Genomic DNA, 20,196 nt, shown 5'->3' with positions numbered 1-20,196 from the left:
GCTGTTCCCCAGGGCCCAGCCGCCTGCCCGGGCTCCTCAGGGAGGTCAGCGCGTTGAAGGGTCCATGTTCGCAGGGCCCCGGGCCCCGCCCTGAGCACCTCGCAGGCGCCACCCGCGTAACCCCGCAGCCACTCATCTGTCTTATGCCCGCTGGGTGGATGGCAAAGCCGGGCACAGGGAGGCAAGGCCACTTTCCAAGGTCATGTGGCAGAGAAGAGCCCAATCCCAGTGTGCTGGACGGTCACCCTGGAGCCAGCCCCGCCAGCAGGTCCCGAGAGCCAGCCTCAGCCTCCGCAGCGAGGCCGTAGGGGGCGCAGGGGGGAGGGGGGCTCCGGGCCGGGGGGGGGGGGGGGGGCTGGGTCCAGGACAAGGTCCGCTGGGCTCTGGTCACACCCCCTTGGTCTTGGAGCCCCTCCTCCCGGGCGGGGGACCTCCCAGTGGAGCCCCTTCCTCCTGGATGGAGGCTGCGGAGAACGGGCTGATTTCTCCCTCGGCGCCCGTCACAGGTCGATCCCTGGCGAACCCCGGCTCGGCCCCTCCTGGCCTCGGCCAAAGAGACCAATTAAAGATGACACGAGGCTTCCGCCTCCATTTTCCCCTTCTTGGTAAAACACTCCAAGAAGCTGAACCTGCGGAGTCTCTGGCCACCCCGCGGCCCCCTGACCGCAGACCTCCAGCCCACGGCCGCCGCCACTCCCCCAGGCTCCTCGCCAAGGCCCCCTGGTCCCCTCTCTCCAGCCAGCAGCACGGCTCGGGGGACACCCAGGCTCGGGGGACACCCACCGTCCGGGCGTCCAGACAGCCCCCGCCTCTGGATCCACCTGCCCGCCTGCAGGGCGCAACCTCAGGTGCCCCCCACTGTGGGGAAACGCCCGGCCATCCAGGACCCGGGGAGACCCAGGTGGCTGTCCTTGGAGGACCCCCAAGTCCAACGAGAGGAGAGGAGGGAGGCTGCGACAGATCGGGGACAGGGACCCGAGGTGGGGGGCCCTGGGGTGTGCAGAGGTGCCCTGGGAGCGGGGCCAGGGCCTCCCAGGTGGCCCCCAGGCCTGGCCCACCTGTCGCTCCTTCCTTCTTGTACACTGCAGACGTCCAGCCAGGGCCTCCCGCGTGTGAGCACAGCACAGCGGGCAGGATAACCCCCCGGGTGGTGACGACAGTCTCCTTAGGCTCCCTGCCTCCACCCTCAGCTCTCACCCACAGCCAGAGGGTCCTTAAGACATCAGTGGGGCCTCCGCTGCAGGGCCTCAGGCCTCCGTCCGCAGCCAGGTCCCTCCGCCATCTGCCCCACCACCGCCGGCTTCATCCCCTCCCTCTCTCCTTGGTTCCAGCCCTACCACAGGACCTTTGTGTGCTCTTCCCTCTGCCTGGAGCCTTCATCCAGGTTGCTTGATGGCCCCTCCTCACCTCCTTGCAGTGCAGTCTCTGCATTCCCCAGTCACGTCGGTCACCTCTGGCAACCAGCTATTTCACTGTCACTCTCCCTGCAGAATGTCACCTTCCTGGACGCGGGTTTTTGCCAACGTTGTTTATTTCCATATCCCAACGCCTAAAACAGGGCTTGGCTCCCAGCAGGTCCCGGCACATGGACTGACTTAGCAGAGAAATGTCTCCCTCCTCTGGCCCCGGCCCCCGCCCCACCCCGTCATCGTGTCCCCTCCCCTCTCTCACCCGACTGTGGGGTGGACCCCGTGGGCCAGGGCAGCCAACGGCACCTTCCATCTCTCGGGCTCCAGCAACTGGCCCAGGACAGATGTGGGACCTGGCACCAGGTCTGGCCCAGGGGGCACCAAGGGGGCGGGAGGAGGGGTCCCGGTGGTGGCTGCCAGGCACCGTCCCCGGCAGCTTGCTGGGGACTCACGGCGCCCGGAGGCAGCCCTGTCCAGGCTCCCTGATGTCACCTGCCCAGGGACATGGGCCACTCACGCCCTTCCACTTTGCTCTCCCTTTCTTGGAGGGCAGCATCTGCCCCCCACAGCCCCAGACTCATAAGGCAAATAGGCAGCACCCGGGATGGCATCTGGATGGGCCCCGGGGCCCACACGCTCACGTAGAAACCGAGGAGGAGACGGGACTGAGGGCAGTCGGGGAGGGCTGCCCGGAGGAGGCCTCAGGGTCAAGTCTAGAAGTCTCACAGGATCCAGTTCTGCACATCCACGAGGGGCGGTCCCGAACCTCACAGGCCGTCTGGGCGGGGGGACACACGCACATCTGTCTGCACATTGTCCGGCCGTCCCCTCTGCCTGGCCGCAGGCTTTCCCCAGCCTCCTCCCCTCTCTGGGGCAGGCAAAGAAAGGACAGTCCCCCCCAGCCCACCCTCCTAGCCCAGGGCCCGGGGAGGCAGAGGACCCAGCTGCTCCCTAGGGCAAGACGGGGGACAAGGGTCCTTCAGAGGGAGGGGAGAAGGTGAGGTTTCAGGACGGGGCTCAGGATCTGGAAAGGAAAGGGGCTTAGAGTCGGTGGAAAGCAGCCCAGCCCCAGGGCCCGCCCCCCGCAGAAGTTACGATGCAGCAAGGAAGTCCCCAAGGCTCCCGGAGCCAGGCAGGGCTCACGGGACAGCAGGAAAGCAAGCCCTGACCTCGCGGCATGGACACTGTACAGCGTCCACGTATCAGAAGCCGCAAAGCCTCCAGCAGGGGCGGGAAGGGTGAGAAACGGGCCTGGCGGACCCGTGCACGGGGCGGGCGGCTCACCAGAGCACACGGCGAGTTTGGAAACAACCTGCTCCGCGCGTCCAGCGAGCAGATGGTGGAAAGGCCTGGAATTCACTCGCTTAGACACCTGAGCATCTGCTCCCTGACCGCAGGGTGTCGGATCAGTCAAGAGCCACAGAGCAGCGAGGGCAGCAGAAAAACCAAAGGCCACCCAGGGAGTCCCCAGGGCACTGGGCAGGGCGGGACGAGGTCCCCAGCCCAAGGCCTGGGTTTGAATGGGCTCTGCTGCTCACTGGACCTGGGAAAGTCACTTCTGTGGCCTCAGGGGCCTCACCTGCACAGGGGGGACCCTACCAGCGCTCACCCAGTACAGGTGTGAAGGCAAGATGGCTTACTATTCTAGATGCCTTTAGAACAAATTGGTATACAATAGGCACCCAATAAATGCTGGCTAGTGTTATTTGCTGGGTTTAAGCCACCCAGCACCCACAGCTCCCAATGTTCACTTGGGGATCCCCTTCTCCCCATCCTTGGTCCATGAGGTTTAAGTCAGAACCAGGTTCTGGAGGTCCAAGGCTAGACCATGTGATCAGACCTGAGCCAATCAGAGCAACGGGGGCGCTTTGGCCTGACATCAGGAAGAAGCTCCCACTGTTTTCCCACTGGCTGACCAGCTCCATGTCATCCCAGTGTGACAATGGGTAGGCCCCGTGCCACCTTGCCTCCCGTGGAGAGGACAGGGAAGCGGACAGAAGAGGGTAGGCCTGTGACGACATTTGAGACCTGGATCCCGCTGAGCCTGAAGGAGGAAGTTCACCTCTAACTGGCTTCTGGTTCGATAAGTTCCTCTGTCTCCTTCCAGAGGTGAGCTCTTTTCTTTCTTTTGAGGTCAACTTCCTCCCTTTTGGACTCGCGAGAGACCTGATTCAGATCCCTTTTTCCCTTGGGTCATACTGAGCTGCTGTTCCCATCACTTGCCACTTGCGACCAGAGGAGCCCCCAGGGCAGAGCGCGAGGAAGGCAGCTTGTGGAGTCAAGTGCAATTTGGGTCTCGGTTTCCCCATCTGACCACTCCGGAGCGTGGCTTTGGGGCTCCACGCTGGTGCTGGGGGGTGGAGCCTGGTGGGGTGGGTGGCCTTCCTGCCTGGCCTCCCTTGGTCCTCCCCCCCCGCCGGGCCCCAGGTCTCTTCTACTGACGGCCCTTGGCACCGTGGACCCTTCACCTGGGCTTCTGCTTGGTCTCACTAGGGCCACCTGTCCCCTGGGAGCTCCAAGGCAGGGCTCTCTCTTGCTCACACCCCACCTCTGACGCAGCCCCTGATTCTTGCAGCCAGTCAGCACCTGTATCCTGAGCACCTACAAGGCACCAGGAAAATCCCTCATGGCTCAGACCCAAAGCCGATGACCATGGTCCCCTGGATGGAACAGGGAGGGGACAGCTGGTGGGGGAACTCTGAATAGGTGGCCAACCAAGGACTCTCCGAGGTGACTCTTAGCCAGGGCTCTGAGGACATTGCTTTGTGGGGACTTAGGGGACCAGCAAGTGCCAGGGCCCTGGTAGGCACAATCTGTGTGTCTGAGGCACAGAATGGGCAAGTGGGCTGGGAGGTGGACGAGGGCCTGGAGGTGCTCACCAGGTGAGGTGACCTGGGTCAGGTTTCCACGGGGTTCTTGTGCTGCCTGAGAACAGACCGCAGGGCCTGAGGATGCTCGCCACAGTGCATGGGAGGGCAGGGGCTGGGACCAGGCCGGCAGCAGTGCAGGGCCAGGGGTGGACAGCTCTGGGTGGCGGAGAGACTACACCTGCCAGACGCTCCAGTCACTAGCCCTGTGTCACAACGTACCTGAAACCGCGACAAACACCCGAGCAAGGCCCCACAGAACGCAGGGCTCCACCTGGAAATGTCTGGGCCACAGCTGGAGAGTCTCCGGGGTCTCTTGGGTCATCTGGAGGCTGTGGTGGGCACAGGCTGGCCATGGACCAGCGTGTTGACCCCGGTGGCCTCAGGGCGGGGTCTGAGTTCCTAGACCCTGAGCTGTCCCCTCCCTGCTCCAGCCAGGGGATCGTCGACCCTGGATCACAGACCCCGGCAATGCTGCTGTCCCCTCCACTGTCCCATAGAGGTCCTCCCAGACATCCTCCTGAGCAAGGCCTGGACAGATCCCGGGGAGAGGACCCAGATTTCCACGGAGGAGCAGAGGGGTCGCCCTGGAGACCAGCAGAGGGGTCTGGGGCCATGGCCAGGCAGGGGCAAGAGCCCAGGCCGACCTGCAGCACTGGCCCTTCTAGGGGTGAGGGGTCCCGGGGACCCGAGCTGCGTCTGCCGGGGCCGGAGCTGGTGTCACACCTCTAACGACTTCCTGGGCCTCGCGGGGTCGTGGGCTGATGTGAGGCCCCAGCCCCGCTCTTCATCTTAGGACCCCGGGGGGTCAAAGCCGTGGTGCTGGGGTCCAGCGGGTCCTGAGGTGGACAGAAAGGGAGGGGGCTGGCCCCGGTGACCTCTCCCTCCACGTGTGGACCTAGCTTCCTGGTTCCACGGGGGAGAGTCAGACAGACCTTCTTATCTGACATGTGAGGGCCCCCACTGCTCCTCACTGTGTCCCCTCAACCCCCGTCCTGTTCCAGAGGGAAGGAGGACGCGCCCTGGCAAAGCCAGGCCCCTGGACAGTGTGGCCGGGGCCGCTCCCCCAGCCTCCCGCTGCCAGGCTCGGGGCCTCTGCGCAGGACCACTGTCCCCACGGACGCCGTCCAGGGGTCCAGGGGACACTGCTGTCCAGGTCTCGTCTTAACACCAGGAGCTGCTCTCCCGGGTGCTGCGGGGACAGCCTGAGACCCCGCGTCCCCTGCCTGGCCCAGGACAAGGGCAGCTCCCGGGACGCCTGGCCAGACGCAGGCTCCAGGGCAGGTGCCTTTGCAGTGAAGCAAAGGGTCCCCTCTGAAGGAGCGAGGCAGGTGGCCGGCACCCAGCACCCGTCCAGCGTGCCAGGTCCTGGTGACTGCAGGGCCACCGCCCGCTCCCTCTGCTGCTTCATCTCCCCGCTCCTTCCCTTATCTGGGAAGTGACTTAGAAGGTGTCCCCGCTCTGAGGGGCGCAGGCCCTTCTCCCAGGCCGGGGCCATTCCAGGTGGACTGCAGTCTGCAGGGGACACCGCAGGTGTGGCCCATCCTGGCCCATGCCAAGCAGCCCTCCCTCCAGGTGTGACATCAAACCATCTCTAGGTGTCACTGAATGTCCCCTGGGGGCAAAAGAGCCCCCGCTGAGAACCGCTGAGTGGCAGGGTGACATGGACCTCACAGCCACTGTGCCACGTGGTCGAGGGCCAGGGCCCTGGGCTGGCCTCAGGGGCTCGTGAGCATCACGAGGGGTCAGTGGTCAGTCTTGAGAGTGCAGAAAGGAGCAGCCTGTTATGGTCACAGTCACGGTCACTGTCCTGTCCTGACCGTGCCCGACTAGAGCTGAGGACTGCTGTGTCCCCCCTCTGGGAGCCACGTCCCCACCCCGTGGGACTCGGTGGGGGGGTCCTGCAGGCAGCCTGAGGTCTGGTCACCTCTGGAAGGAGACCCCTGTCTGCAGTGGCCTTTGGGTGGAGCAGGGACACAGACTCACAGGCCCACAGGGGCCAGGCAGGAGGCCTGGGGAGTGGAGGGTTCAGATTTGGGGCAGGAGGGAGGGGAGGCCTGGACCACACGGCAGACCCCGGTTCACAGTGAAAACTTCAAGTCCATGTTAAACTCTGGGAGAGCAAAGCCCTCGGAAGGTGGCCAAGGAGCTACCTGCAGACCTTCAAAGCCGTCTCGTCTTTCCTGAGCACTTACTATGTGCCAGGGGCTGTGTGTGCCAGGCAGTGGGCATGGGGCAGGCCTTTGTCCTCAGATCCTGGCATCCTGGTGGGGAAGACAGACACCAAAGAGGAGATTTGGATTGTCTGGTGAGCTTGAAGGAATTTGGGAGAGGCCTCTTGGAGGAGGAAACACTGGAGCTGAGACCAGAAGGTGGGTGAGACGCTGCTTATGGACAAAGTGCTTCCTAAGCAAAGAAAAAGCACACGCAAAGGCCCTGCGGTGGGAATGAGCAGAACGAAGCCGGACGTGGCAGAAGCAGGGAGCAAGAGCCACAAGATGGCATGGGTGAGGGGTGGCTTTCCCCGGCCTAGGATTGGGGGCAGGCCACGCCCTCTGTCCTCCCTGGGCCCTAGAGGAAATGGGAGTCAGATACAGGCATTCCCACCTCCGCTCTTTGTTTCTTTGTCTCACTGAGCACAAAAGCTCCTGGTTAGTCACAAAGTTACTTCTGCAAAAGGCCTTTGGCCCAAAGCAGTGAACTGGGGCTAAGTAAGAGTCATTACTCGTGCCTAACTGTGGGCTGGCGCTCAGCAGGACTGCCACGGCCGCCCGCCCCCGGAGCCCCACCTTGCCCCTGTGTTTCAACCCCACACGTTCCTGGCCCGTGTGCACCCCACGGAACACGCGTGTGTCCCAGGGATTGCCACTTCCCCCGGGAAGAGCACACAGAGGGTGAAAGGACATTCGGAGCCCCGGTATTAATAACCCAATCACCCCCGCTGTCCCCGCCGCGCCCCATCACGGCCTCGGGAACGGCCGATGCCCGCAGTGGCTCCAGAAGCTGGGGATGGCGAGGGCTGTGGCGCCCCGCAGGGTGGGTCCGGAGGCGGGGGCACCCAGCGTGGCATCAGCCGGGTCAAGGCCCCCCGCAGGGGCCAGCAGCAAGCCCCCCCATTTTCCAGATGAGGATGCTGAGGTGCCACTGGGAGTCGGCATCACCCATAGAGAGAAAGGGGTCCCAGGCCCCCAGCGGCACCTGGACGACAGGGACCCTGACCAGAAAGGCTGCGACGCGGACGTGGGCGCCTGCTCAGTCTCCACGACGTCGTTCATTTTACGATGCCAGCTGCTTCTCTGGGGGGAGGGGCACTACGCAGGGGCCTCGCAGAAACCTCCAGCTCTGGCCCCCTTCAAGAGGGCCACCCGCTCCTGCCAAGGGTGACCCTGCGACCAAGCGAGGTCCATCGGACTCGCTGTGCCCCGGCCTCCCGGGTGAGGGGTCCAGGGCCCTGTGTAGCTGGCGCTCCTGCCCGGTCCTTCCCCCAGCCTGGCCCCGGCCTTCCCAGCCTTGTCCTGGGTCTCCCAGCTCCTGCCGCCGAGTCCAGCAGGGGTGGGAGGCCAGCCAAGGCCACTTGTAGCCTGTGGTGCCCGGTGACTTCAGCAGACCCTGAAGGCCCCACTGTCCGGCAGGCCCACCCCAGGCAGCCTGGCTGACTCTGTGGCCAGTGGTGACCCAGAGGTGGCAGAAGTGAGGCCAGATTGGGGCTAAGGCCTGAAGCCTTCACTTCTGAGCCCCCGGAAGCCAGGCTCCCTGCAGCCACCAGGTGGGGAGGAAGCCAGGCAGCCGCACGGAGGGGCCAGGTGGCCGCTGACCCCAAGTGAGCTCCTGACTGGTGACCCGCTGAGCTGCCAGCCGTCCGAGCGGAGCCAGCTCGGACCTTCCGGCTGGTACTGCAGGAAGCGGGAGGACCCTGTCAGCCCTCAGCATCTCAGGGCCAGGAAGGGGACCCACCACTCACTCGCTCAGGGCCACCAATCGGGGCCTCACGGGCCGCCTGAGGCCCCTCAGTGTGCTGGTAGGTGCCTGGTGACAGGTTCTCAGCAGACAGCAGCGTCATCATCACCAACAAGCTGGCCAGGCACTGTCCACTCCGTGTGGCCTTCGGTGTGAACATGTCACCGCAGGGGACACACTCGAGTGCCATGTGGGCTGGGCAGGGAACCCCACGGGTTAAGTGGGCCTGTGTAGAAAGGCCAGCATCCTCTCCCCGTCCCACGTGACTACTTATAACAGAGGAGCAAGAACGGGGCATCAGCAGGGGCCATGACACCCACCGAGAGCTTGGTCCAGCCTCGGGCAGCGGGGATGGGGCAGGGCGAACCCGGGCCACAGCCAGACGGGGCCTGTGACCCCTACTTCTCAGGAGGAGCCCCAAGTCCTAACCGTTAAGACGTGAAGTCCTGAAATGTTAAAAACCTGACAACTAATTTTCTAAAAAGTTGAGAATAGTGCACAGGTTCAAAAAAAATTCTGGGAGTCCAAGACGGCCCCTGGCCAGCACTGGTGCTGCCCTTCCTAGCAGGATGGCCGCAGGGAGCGGCTGCTGAGTCTCAGTTTCCTCGTCTGTAAAACGGGGACGGGACACCCCGGCAGCGCTGAGCTGTTCAGTGTGCGCATGAGCAAGCGCCCGGCGCCCACGGGTACCAGAGACGCCCTCTGCTGGACCCGAGTGAGCCTCGGGAGTGGGGTCAGGGAGGAGGCGGGAGGAAGCCGGCCTGGAGCGCCCTCCAAGATGAACTGTCACGCCCAGGGGGCCTGGCACAGTCCCTGCGATGGCATAAGTGTACGGTCCCCGAGAGCGGCTGGGGCTGGGGAGTGTGAGAAACAGCCCTCCTGTCCCCACCTTGGCTCTACCAATGACGGAAGGGCTCTGACTCCCTTGCCCCAGCAGTCACCTTGAAGCAAGGGCACCTGATGACGCCGACTCAGACTCCGCACCCCGGCGGAGTGCCAGGCCTGCCCCAGGTGCTGGGGCTCAGCAGGGAACAAGACAGCAAAGCCCCCCAGCCCCAGAGCTTACTGTCCAGCAAAGGGAGAGGACAAGGACAAGCCCTTTGAGTGTGGCAAGTGTCCTGCACGTCAACAAGATGCCATCCTAGCATTCTGAGGAGGTGACGCTGGAAGGATCAGAGGAGGCAGACTTGGGGAGCTGTGGGGGGGGCACAGTCCAGGCAGAGGAGCAGCAGGTACAAAGGCCCTGAGGCTGGAAGGCGCTTGGCTGCGTCCGAGGACCAGAGGGACCAGAGGGGCAGGCGTGACAGGCACAGGAGCGGGGAGAGCCACCTCTCCGAGCCAGGAGTCTGGGCTTTATTAGGTCCAACGGGCCCTTGGAAGGAGCCTTTTGGGACAGCTGCCCTCCCTCTGGGAGCCCTCTTGGGACCTAGCGGAAACGCCCTGCAGAAGGACCCCGCCAGGACCCTCCCTCTGCCTGAGCAGCTCTCCAGCAGGACGTTGAGTCGCCGGGCAGCTGCTGGGCCCCGACTCCAACCCCAAGGCACCCGGTCAGTCTGCCTGGGTGTGGCCTGGGCGCAGGGGCTTTCGAAAGAGTCCCTCTGGAGACTGCGAGGGACGCCTGAGCCACTCCCGAGCACCTTCCCACGCACATGGTGACCGGCCTCCTCGGGTCCCCAGGGGGCGCAGGGTCCTGGCTGGAGGTCAGGCCCTGGGCTTGGCTTCTTCTCTGACTTGGCCCCAAAGAAGGGCTGGCCGCGGCCCGGTGGCTCCAGAGCACACCAGCCAGAAGCTGCAGAATCCGGCTCGAGGGCCAGCGTCAACTCTGATGGCTGCCACCTCTCCAAGCTGGCTTTCCCTGTGTGTCACAGGGAGGTCAATGGCTTTCCTTACAGGCAGAGTGGCCAAAAGACCAGGGGCTTTGGCCAGGTGCCAGAGCACTTCAAAAAGCTCAGAAAGGACCTACAAATGTGACAGTGATGACCGCCGTGACAACGCGGCTTCCATGTGACTGGCCTTGTTCCAGGGTCCCTCACTCCAGAGGAAGCTGCCAGCCCCTCCCCAGCTTACAGAGGGGAGTGCAGCTCAGAGAGGGTAAGTGACTTGCCCAGCCCCACACAGCTCCCACGAGGGTGGGCTTGGCCTTGAACCCAGGTCACAGAGCGCCCCCCCCCCCGCTCTGAGCCCCTCGGGACAGGCTGATGGTCATCGTTCTGGCCATCACACGACTGGGACGCATCTGGTGGGGGGCACGGGCGTGTTGGATAGTTTGAGGCTCCACCGTGGAGAACCCCCACTTCCAGCACAGCCCTTGAAGTTCCCAGGGGACCCTCATGCAGGTAGAAAAGCCATCTGTGGTCCCTGAGCCGAGACATGGCTCTGACTCTCAGGTGGACAACATTTGTGCCTGGCTTTACCCTACACTGGAGTAAACCGCGGAAGACGGGTTTGTTCCACTTGGAGACTTCGGGAACCCCCCTTGTTCACGGCCATCCTGCCTATAGCACCTGAGCTGCCCAAACTGCCCACCGGCGTCCAGCTGATTGGCAGCTGTCAGGCTGACGTGATCCTCCCCATCTGGGCATCTGGCAGCGCAGGTCTGCTCGTGCAGAGCCGGCACTTACGAACTGCAACACTCACGCTCCCCGTGGGTTACGGGCACCTCTCTGGTGAGATGTGGAGGTGGCTCATATGATCTCTGAGTCTGTTTCAGGCAAACCTGGGGAAAGTATTTGCTGGAAGAAGACAGCGATTGGTTTGCTGATCTGGGAAATACTGGGCTAAGTCAAGCAGCAAACCAAACACCTCCCCATGTTTGGTTTGGAGGTGAGCACAGAACCTAACCCTGGGCCAATGAGACATAAAGCAAAGTGTGCCGGACAGTGGGTGCTCCTAGAAGGATTTTCTTCTCTGAGTAAAAGGGAGTCAGCAAGGAGTACTCCTCTATGTTCCCACTTTGCTGGGGGATGTGATGTCTGGGATTGTGGCAGCCACACTGACCCCATGAGACAACAAAGTTGAAGACAGAAGAGAACACAGGGACAAAGGCTAGGAGGAGTCTGGGCTTTGGACGACATGGATGTACTGATGACTAAGCCCTGGACTCCCCTGATTTTGCTATGCAAGAAATAAACATTTCTACTGCGTAAGCCACTCTGGGCCAGTAGCTCTGCTACTCCAAGTGAACACACCTAGATCCACAAGCAAATAACTAAGACTCCAAGTCAATAAGAACCCCGGTCGGCGTTCCTGGTCTCTGGTCAGGCCTGTGGACAGCATCTCTGTCCACAGATTTTGTGCAGTCCAACTTTAACCAAACGCAAGTGTCTCTGGGACTCCCGAAGGCGGACGGTTCCCTTAAAGTTCTGCCTCGTGGCTACTGAGGTGGGTCAGCTGCCCACTGGGGTCTGGACCACAAACCAGTAAGAAAGCTGTTGGCAACATCCCTCCCGGACACATCTGGCACCCACCTGGCCAAACATACCTCGGGTACTGCTGGTCCCCAGGGATGGCCCTGCCCCCCCACCCCCCCCAGACCTGCTCCTAAGAACTCCTGAGTCTGGGATGGAATCCACCGTCTCCAGCGGGGCCAGGTGCGAGCGGCAGAGGGGAGGCCTTTCATAAGACGAGGCTGCAGGTCAGAGGCCAGCGCCGCCGGGCACCGTGTGTTTTGGAAACGTATTAAGAGACTGTGGGGAATCAAAGCGCTCCGGCTGGAGAGGATCCTGAGGCCCTGGTCGGGTGGAGGAGCATCTCCGGGCCACCGCTGCCCCACCAAGGAGGCTTCCCGCTACCCGCCGGGCTGGGAGCCCACCCTCCCCCCAGGCAATTTCCCAAGGGCCCTGCGGAGTGCCCACTGTTTGGTTTTCTCTGCTAATCATGGGGCAGAGAGGCTGCGGACAAGGGGAGGGTCAGCCTGAGCCCTCAGTGACTTCTCCACCGTCGGAGGGGAGCACGGGTCTGAGGGGAGCATGTGGCGTGCCAAAAATATGCATGGTAGATGCCGGGAGGCCCCGGGGGTGGAGGGGGGAACGCCACGCCGGGAACACGACGCATTCCCCTGGACCAGCGTGTCCAGCTGGGGCTTAAAATAACACGGATATGCACCGACTCCCAAATCCAGGTCACCAGCCACTCGGCAGACTGCGGCCCCAGATCCCCCACCCACAGCTTCCCGAGGACGGTGGAGAGTCGGAGCCCACGCTTCCCGGGCTCAGGCCGCTCGGCCCCTCCCCCAAGTCCCCTTTCCTGGTTTCCCCATTAGGGACCCAAGCCACCAGGCTGCCAATCACCTGATTCCTTGGCGCTGTGGGACGGGCTGGGGACTGGACCACTCCTGTGTGGGCAGCCCCTCCTGGGCACTGGGGTGTTCAACCCCGGGTTTCACCCACCAGGGGCCAGCAGCGCCCCCCACAGTGGACAGGCAAAAACACCTCCGGACCCCGCTCCACATGCCCCACGGGGCAAATCACCCTTGGCAGAGAGCACTTGACCCACCAGAAATAGCCCCGGTGCACCCAGTTCACAGGGTCTCCACTGACACCACCACCCAGGTCACGGTCGGCTCCCAGTGCACTGCTAACACACCTGGCCCTGTCCCAGCTCTGCCTAGAAGCACCCGCCTGGCAGCAGCCACAGGATCGCCTTGAAACTCCCATCGTGCCACCCTGGACTTCAAGTCTCCAAGGCTTTCTCTTTCATTTAAACAAAGTCTAAACTTCTCACCTCTCCCTTCCTGCCGCTCCCTACCAGAACCCCTCTGAGCGACCCAGATGGACTCCTCCTACCTCTGGGCCGTACCCTGGCTGCACTCTCGACCTGGAGAGCTCTCCCCCCAGATTCCCCCAAGGTCAGCTCCTTCCTAAACTTTAGGGCACAGCCCAAAGGTCACCTTCCTCAGAGAGGCCATCTGCCTAAGCTGTCCCCAGCCACTGTCCCCCCAGTGCCATCATGGTTTATCACCCTGTTTCCACGGTAGGGCTTTTCACTGAGGCCACCTTGTCCGTGGGCATGTCTCCTTGTGACCTGTTTCTGGCCCCCTTGACAGTCCCAGGGCCTGACACGGGGCCTGGCTTACAGCACATGTCCGCCCAGCACGTGGGTAACTGGAAGGCCCTCTTGGGTTCTGCCGTCAAGTTCAAGATGAGGGATGCCCATCAAGCACCCCCACATATCTCAGCTCCTGGCTTTCTGCAGCAGAAGGCAAACCCTGTTCCAGGGCCCCTTTCCCAGACCTTCTGAGGCACGTGGTGTGCCGAGCACTCCCCGCACTCCCCGGGAGCCTGATTCAGCAGGGACTGGCCAAGGGCCTGGAGTCTGCATTTTTTAAGCAAATATGTCAAGATGCTTCTCATGGCGGGGAGGTTCGGCACGCCCAGGGTCAAGGCCAGGCTGCATCCCTCATGTGTGGAAGAGCTGAGCCAGGCCTCTGCTGCCTGAGGACCCTCGTGGAGGGGGGAAGGAGGTGCTCCCGGGGTCCTCACCGGGCCAGAGGTGGAGACAGGTGCCTCTGACTGTGGCTGCTCACGTTAGTGTGGTCACTTGCTTCCCCCCAAACCAGGGCTCCCTTCCACCGAGGACCCCCACTTGTGTTCTTGAGGCTTTGGGGGCCCGGCAGTGAGCTTCCCAGGGTGGAGCCTGAGGCTGGCCCGAGCCAAATGCCCGTCAGGCTTCCCTTGGGTGGGCACTGGTTTGCCTGAGCACAGGACAATAGCACAAGAGGGGTACCTGGGGGCTCAGGTGGGATCTACCTGAAAAGAGGTTTGTTCTTTCCTTTTGGGATCAGCCAGAGGGGATGAGAGGGCAGCTCCTTTGCAGGGGTCTTGCCCTTCATTATGACGACCGCCAGTGTTCACCTGTCAGACGCTGTGCTTAGCACTTGACGTTGATGATCTCATGTCACCCTTTACCACACACCAGGGGCTGGGTGCTAGGATCAGCGTCATTTGTGGGAGAACGCTGGAGCCCAGAGAGGCTTGGTCACATGCCCCCGTCTCACTGCTGGGCAGGTGGCCAGGAGGACCGGCTGTCCTAACCACCGTGCCCGTGGCTGCCAGAGCCTGCCGCCCTCGGAGCTGGAGAGGCGTGAACACAGCACAGAGATGAGAGGAACGGTTCTCACAAGAAACCCGAGCCCTGCGTCCAGCTGCTCTCGGGCCAGAGTCCCCTTAGATTTGGGGGTTATGAAAACCCATAGGCTGCTGCTTTTTTAGCTGGTTTGATTTTTTTTCTTTCTGTTGCTTCCAAGAGAAAGGATCCTGATTGCTCTACAGTCCTTCTAGGAAAATACCCCTCCAATTCCATTCGCAACTTGCACGCAGCAGCTGCTCAGTGAACACCAGCAGAGGCGGGTGAGCCCTGGCTTCCTGCCCACCAACCGCCAGGTCTGTAACCCTAACGCCCAACTGCAGCCAGCCCAGCGCATCTTCCCCCCCCCCCCCAGGCTCCAAGTGAGGCCTAGTTCCCTAGCAACCACCCCAATTAGGCAATCATGCCATTTATCAGGATGCCAATTAATTATAATGATCTTAATGATCTCCCAATTAGATACAGCCTTGGGTCTGGCTGGAGCAGGGGCATCTGCAGGATGCCCACCAGGGCCCGTGACAAGGCGGCCTGCAGAGGCAGACCCCAGGGAGGCCCCCTCACCTGCCGTCAGTGCTGAGCTCCACCTTCCACACCCGTGGCCAGGCTGGGCCCAGCCACCCCGGACTCCATCACCAGCCACAGGAGCGTCTCCCGCCAGGAGGATGTCCATCCTCTGGCCATGGTGCTTTTAAGGGCTAAAGTCATTACTTCAGATTCTGGTAGCTTTTTCTTGAGCCCCGTTTGGTGTTTCACTTTGCATTTTGATGGGGGGGGGGGTGTACTCAAGCTCAGCGGAAGGAAAAAGCATTTCGCAGCTGCTTGCTTTCCTTGGGGCAAAAAACTCCACCCCCCAAAACCAAAAAACACCCCAACGCAAACTCGAGACTCCCTAGTCAGCGGGGGCTTCTGAGCAAGAAAGAGCAGTTTTACTAACTCTGCGTTCTTCACTGAGCATGGATTTTTCTTTTTCCTCCAGTTGGATAAAAAGGCCAAGGTCGTGGAGGAGGAGGACCCAGAGGTTCTGAGTGGAACCTACAGCCCCAGGGCTTCACCACTGACCCTGCCAGCAAGTCACACTCTACGCCCCAGCATCCAACGGTCCCAGCACCCGCCCCTCAGGGTTTCTTATATCACATTTAAGTGCTCTGAATGTACTTGGCCATTAACACTAGCCAAGCACTGTCCACCGAGCTTACAACAAACCCTTCTTGTAACTACAAGCTGGCCAGGATGCGGAGAGCCTTCCGCAGGACAGGGCTTCTGGTGGGGGGAGGGGAAAACTCTGAGAACAGACACACACTTGAGGAGAGCATGATTGTCCCCTCTGCTGACCCAGGAGCCTAGAAGCTGCCCCCTTGAGGCAGGCCCGGGCAGAGGAGTCCACTCAAGCCAGGACAACAGAAGGGGAAACATCCCAAGTCAAAGGCGGACTTCAAAGGGCAGGCTGTGAAATGGGCCTTGGGATGGCTGCTGAGGCAGGTCTGGGGTGGGGACTCGAGCACGTGCTTGCGTATTCATGGTCACACACAGCCACAGAGAGAGCAGTGCCTCCCAAGCCCAGGTTTTTTCAATCAAATCATCAGTCAACCCTTAAGTCTGAAAACTTAACATGTTATTAGGGGTTTCAGAAAAAGCCATAAATTCAAATAAAAAACCCAAGAAGTAAACACAAAGCCCAAAGCCACACTGACCCTCAGCCATGGCAGAGACACCAGCACTGTGCCTCTCTGCACACACACTTGCCGGAGGAAGACGGTGTCCTCCTGAGCAGACACCCATGTGCCTCAGCCAAGATGCATGTCCCCAAGCTGCCCCTTCTGGGACTAAGTTCCAGGGGGCTGGCGGCCCTGAGCTCTCCTCCATAACTGGACCTGCAAGGCTTAGGGGGAGGGGTCTTCAGTGCCCTCCCCCTTTCTGTCTTTAACAAATGGCTTTAATTAACCCCACTCCTTGTGTAGGGGGAGGCGGAGTCACAGTGAGGAGCCCCCCTCACTACCAACTGCAAGAACAATTCAGGGGAGAACAAATCTGGGGGTGTCCTCCAGAGAGAGCCCTTCTCAACAGCTCCCTGTCACCCCAGAGACTTGGCTCCAGAGCCTCCTGGGGGGCACGGGGGCGGGGAGCAGGGGACAGATGGAGGGGGGAGAGGACGGTGTCCCGACAAGCACAGATGAGCAAATACCCAGATTCAGACGTCAGCTGAATGTAATTACTTGGTTAATTAAATATTGACTTTTAACTCAAAAAGTGATTAAAACAAGCTGCAGGAAAGACTGTCCAGCAAGGGGGCGGGGCGAGCCAGAACTTTTAAGAAGGGGGAGGGGTGGGGGAGGGGCGGGGGAGGGCTGTGGCCAGAAGGCTTTGCAGCTCGCCCTACTGTGTGCAGGGGCGTGGTCCTCAGGGTTCCGCAGGGAGGGAAGAGTGGGCAGGGGCCACAGTGCCAAGCCAGGCTTGGGGGTGTCTCCCTACGCTCCCCCCGAGTCTGCATCTCCCCAGCTGCCCTCCAAGAGACCGGGGCTCCTGTGCACGGGCTGGTACCTTCGTTCATCCCCTTTCCCTGGGACAGAGCTCAGCTCCGGGCGCGAGAGATGCCCCATAAAATGTTTGTAGAAGGAATGAATGAACTACTATAAGGAATATTTTATAAAATGCACTCCTAGTATCGCTGCAGCTTCACCGTAGACTTCTGAAACCCCAGGAGACCCAGGAGGGGCGCATCTCTCTGCAGGGCGTGGAAACGGGTTCTGACCTGGTCTGGGAGGAAGTTTGCCTTTTCAATCTTGTTTGTCCTTTCGGTATCTGGGACTCACTCTGAAGATCCCGTCCACTGCCTTTTCGGGTCCTGCCCGGACAAGCCCCACGTGCGCTGGCTTCTAGTCGATCCTTTGGGTCTAAACCCAGAGGGCTCAACGAGGCCGTGCCCCAGCGGCCGGTGGGCCCCAGCGCGCTTTCCCCCGGGCCACCAGGACTCGGAGTGGCGCGTCCACGGGTCAGGGGCGCGGCGGGAAATCCTGGCCTAGCACGCCCAGCCCGCCGGCGGGGTCAACCAGGTCACCCCCCTGCGGCCCGCCGGCGCCGGAGCCTCCCGCCAGCCCGCCGGGTCCCACCTCCGCGCTGCGCTGGGGCCGGAGCAGGGCGGCCGGGGCCGGCGCGGCTCACCTGGGCGGCGCTCGCGGCCATGCTCGCCCGGGTGAGGCTCCGGCTGCAGAAGCCCGCGCCGCCCGCAGCCCGGCCCGCCGTGCCCCGCGCCCGCTCACTCACCCGCGCGCTCGGCCGGGGCCTCACCCGGAGTGGGGCGCTCCGCCTCTGCTGCAGCCCAGCCGGGCCGCGGGGCGCAGGGGACTCCGCGCCGCTGCCGCCGCCGCCGCCGCTGCTGCATCCCCGGCGAGAGCCGCGCTCCTCCTCCGCCTCTCCCCGCCCCGGCCCCCGCCCGGCGCACCGCCCTCGCCAAAGTCCGTCTCCGCGCCCCGCCCGGCCGCTCCGAGTCGCCCCGGCCCGGCCGACCGCGCGGCCCGAGCCGGCCCCCGCCTGCCCGCCTGCCCGCCTGCCGGCCGCGGCGCGGGGGAGGCGGGCGCGCGCCGGGGCGGGGGCGCCAGGCCGGAGCGGGAGCGGCGGGGCCGGGGGACATGCGGCGGCCTCCCCACGCCCCTGGAGAGCGAGCGCTTTACCTCGGGGACGCACGGCCCGCCGACCCGGCCCTGCTGCCCCCCCGCGCACGGCCCTCGCCGCGAAGTCCGGCTTCGGACCGGGCAGCCGGCGCGAGCGGGGGTCCCGCGGCTCCCGGCCTCCGCTGCCTCCGGACCCGGCTGGCCGCGCTCCCGCCGCCGAGCGCGCACCCTCGCTGGGACACAGACGCACACTCACCGACACACACTCGCTCCTGCTCGCCCTCGGCGGAGAGTTGAAACAGATGTGGGATTCGCCCAGGAGCTGGAAACAGGGAGGGACGCGAGCCAGAGCCGTGCGTGTGTGCGTGTGTGTGTGTGTGTGTGTGTGTGTACGCGCCAGCCACACCGACGAGGGGCATTTCTAATAAATCAAACATCGTAATCAAGTCGGGGGGCCATCGATCAGGCCACTTGGCTGGGAACGGAGAGATCCCTGCCCCTTCTGCTTCCTTTTTCTCCTCCCTCCGAGCTGGAAGGAGCCAAGTGTCCTCGGGACGTGCGACAGCCCGGCCAGGCGCTCCCCTCGTAATGACACGTTAATAAATGTTTTCTTTTATCTGTTTTCACAAGGGCTCGCCCCGGTCTGCAAGCACCCGACTGCTTTTGCTCAAAGCCCTGCGCTCGCCTCTAACTACACACATTTGCCATTGGAGAAGCCGGCTCCAGGCCGAGCCCCAAGCGGGATCGCAGGGAGAACTACCCACGCGCCCGGGCCTTCCCACGCGCCTCGGAAGCTCTCCCGGAAATTAACTTGAGCCCAAGTGAACACAGCAGCGTTGCCCAGAGATGGCCCGAGAATAGAAAAGAAAGACGAAACGGGCTTCCCGCGAAAGCGGGGAACTCCACTCAAGGTGGCGCTGTCTGCCGCGGTTTCCCGTCCCCATGGTCACGCCGGGCAGGAGGGGCAAGGGGCTGCAGGGTGGGCGAAGAGCAGCCCAACCAACCAGTAGCCACAGGACTTAGAGCTGAGCTGCCAGGGGGAGACCGACCCTGGTGGGGAAACAGCACTTGTAGGCAGGAGGAACGTGCCTAGACCCCGTGGTCTTCTTCAGTATCATTATACCCATTTCACAGATGTGCAAACCGAATCACAGAGGTTAGGTGACTGGCCCAAGGTCATACTAGCCGTGGACCCAGAATTTGAACCCAAGAAGCCTGGCTGCAGAATTATGTGCTAAAACCCTCGGCTATTATTATCTTCCCACTGAACACCTCCTTGCCCTGGTATTATCTTTTGAGTTTCGTGCTAGTTAGTGTTTTCAGATTAAGCAAATACAAATAAATGACCATTGTGGGGGCCTATTAATGCTGACAAGTTCTTTGAAGTTTATCTGAAATTCAAATAGGGTGTCCTGACTAGGTTAGGGGCTCTAGTCCCCTTCCCAGAGTGTCCCTTGGTCATTCCAGTTTAATCTTGAGTCTAAATGAATCAGAAAAATCTTGAACTTGCTTTTCTAAATCAGGTGCTAGCCCCACAGAGGCGGCTGACCTGTCCACCGCCTGCCTGGGAAGATGCCTCGCTGAGCTTCTTCACTTCTGTGGACCCAAACCTATGGAGACCCCTCCCCTTCTGCCTCATCTCTGCAGAAGGGGACACATTGGCCGCAGTGCTGTCCAGGAGATGTATGTGGCAGGCCTCGTATGTAATTTGGAAATCTCTAGTAATGGCATTAGAAAATCAAAAGAAACAGGTGAAATCGGTTTTAATCATATAGTTTCTTTAACCTTGAGTGTCCAAGGGTCTTCAACATGTATTCAATGTAAAAAAATTCATGAGATAGTTTGCATTTTTTTCTTATTCTGGTAAATCCCGGGTGTGTTTTCTCTTTATGGCACATGTCCGTTTGGAGCAGCCAGAAAGGTAACGGGTCTTGTCCGCAGTCACAGAGTTGACAGGTGGATCTCGGCCCTTTGGAGGCTGAGCCTGGCTTTGGAACCCAACAGGAGCGGTCATTTCTAATAAGTCCTCAGAGCTCCAGCGGCCCCAGGGTGGGAGAGGAGGGAGCTGGGGTAGGGCTGCCCTGCTCTGGAGACTGTTCTAGAGGTGGGGGGATTTCCAGCACAAAGAAGTTCAGAACCACGCCTGGCTGCTTCCCGACTCCAGGGAGATAAAGGGGCTCTCCTGTCCCTGTGAAGGTCCGGCCGGTGGGTTTCTACTGGATCCTTCCTGCTTTATCAGAGGACCTTGATAACAGTGCCCGTGGGCTGTGT

The 20,196-nt window shown here is 61.8% G+C and overlaps 1 protein-coding gene across 4 annotated transcripts in view; it reads right to left on the bottom strand.

Annotated features, from left to right (window-relative positions):
• Positions 1–18,430, bottom strand: part of Sulf2 (sulfatase 2) — an 84,012-nt gene extending 65,582 nt beyond the window's left edge. Inside the window, exon 1 of one of the 4 annotated variants that reach the window (XM_027954217.3) lies at positions 18,182–18,430. The gene's annotated coding sequence lies outside the window, so the exon portion shown is untranslated. Of the gene's footprint in view, positions 1–1,407; positions 1,497–17,578; positions 17,675–17,985; positions 18,003–18,181 lie in introns of those variants that run through there. The other 3 variants (XM_071609036.1, XM_071609035.1, XM_027954216.2) reach the window with 3 other exon arrangements.
• Positions 18,431–20,196: the final 1,766 nt, after the last annotated feature.

This window comes from Marmota flaviventris, chromosome 2 (genome assembly GCF_047511675.1).
Source record: "Marmota flaviventris isolate mMarFla1 chromosome 2, mMarFla1.hap1, whole genome shotgun sequence".
In the NCBI taxonomy this organism is placed as follows: domain Eukaryota; kingdom Metazoa; phylum Chordata; class Mammalia; order Rodentia; family Sciuridae; genus Marmota; species Marmota flaviventris.
Note: the sequence above shows the minus strand (reverse complement) of the source record. Positions and strands in the feature narration are given on the sequence as shown.